Here is a 1,658-nt window from a genome sequence, read left to right on the forward strand (position 1 = left end):
GAAAGCTTGTAGCTGATTTCTCTCGTAGCATTTTCAGTTTATCTCTTTTACGGTTGCACATCGGTTTTCATCGGCGTTCTTTAAAGCGCTTTCCTTTTTATGAGTATGACAAATTATGAAGCTTTGTTGCATATGTTTCTTATTCTCGTCAGAACATGCAAAGCAATAAGACTGTCGGTATGACAAACCCCAGATTTTGACATTTAGAAATCTACACATCATGCATGACAGCGCATTAAGATCAAGACATATTCTGTGATTGGTTGAAATAATCGGCAAATGCATGACCTTGTTAGAAAATCCACAGCATTTGAGAGAGAGCTTCTGTTAAATAAGATTTGAATATTGTTTTAGATAATGAACACAAGTAGAACAGTGTAACTTCATGATGTATTCTCATTTGCATTCAAAATAATTCACTTATGAATTGGGAAAATGCCAAAACAATGGTTACGTTTATTTACTAATTGATGATTTTGGATATTATCCAATAATGGACATTATTTATACCGTCTGAAAAAAAAATCTGGGTTGTTTCAACCCATTGGGTCAAATATGGACAAACCCAACCTGAATTTTTGTCCATATTTGACCCAACCAGAATTTTTTGGTGTAGTCTTTTTTTTTCTTTCCAAGAAATGAGAGGTGTGTAAATATTAGTATTTGAGCTGTGTTCAGCTTTTGAACACTATGGGTTGCTTTCTTTAAGGCCCTGTAGTCTTTCAGGACGGTGATGATGTTTGTAGTGAAACGGTCACGTTTGAATCGCTGATTGAACCCCGAGAACAATCACAGGATCATTTATATTCTTTACATGCATTTACAGTTGCTCTCCGCATTGTTAGCAAATGGTTATATTGCTATCTCTGTGAATGCAGCACAAAAGTGAACACAACGATCAAAGAAAGCGAGGGCTGATATTATGCACCTTTAATTGCTAATGTCTATATTATTATTGCCGTTTTGGCCCTGCATTTTTTCCAGTGAAAATGCAGAGAACAAATGTCTTGAGATCTATTAAAGCACATGTATTTGGCCGCCCTGTCTTTAATGTCGTGGCTAGCTTGCTAGTGCTTATGCCCAGATGATGCCAGGTGGGTCACGTGACGTTCAGATGGGCATCGATATTTAGCCCATGTTCTCTTAACGTCTACTAATAATGTTTATGAATCTCACATAACCCCTTATGTTTCTATGAATAGTCTTACAAGAGAAAGATGCTCTGAATAACACTGTCAGAACTAAAATGGGGGGGGTTGCATTGCATGTGTTTCAATTGCACAGATTTTATTGTGCCATGAAGGACCAGGGCATCCCGTTGAATCAGGGAGAGGAGAGGTCCAATTATTGTTGTTATGATGATGATGATTTTTTTTTTATTATTATTATCTGGGAGTAATCTGGGAGAGATGTTGCCCTGGAACAAAAAGATGTACAACCCTAAAGTAACATGGAAGCTAAAGAAACGTGACATTAATGTAGTAGATTTGGTTTCTTGTGATGCGGTAAGAAGCTGTAAGCTGATACGAGCAGAACATTCAGAAACCAGGTGAGACTGTTTGCCAGACTCTCATCATTTGCAAGGTTTTTGTTGGTTTGTTTCCTTTGTTTTTGAGTTTTTCCATGAAAATTGACTTTCATTATATTTTTGATTTGAA

General features: G+C 36.7%; 1 long non-coding RNA gene across 1 annotated transcript; it reads left to right on the forward strand.

Annotated features, from left to right (window-relative positions):
- The first annotated feature begins 898 nt into the window (after positions 1-898).
- LOC130096925 (uncharacterized) lies at positions 899-1,658 on the forward strand. Its single transcript, XR_008808241.1, has 2 exons — positions 899-1,497; positions 1,534-1,658. It is a non-coding gene; the product is annotated as an uncharacterized LOC130096925 (long non-coding RNA).

Source organism: Rhinichthys klamathensis, unplaced genomic scaffold (genome assembly GCF_029890125.1).
Source record: "Rhinichthys klamathensis goyatoka isolate OS25496 unplaced genomic scaffold, OSU_Roscu_1.1 h1tg000209l_1, whole genome shotgun sequence".
NCBI lineage: Eukaryota > Metazoa > Chordata > Actinopteri > Cypriniformes > Leuciscidae > Rhinichthys > Rhinichthys klamathensis.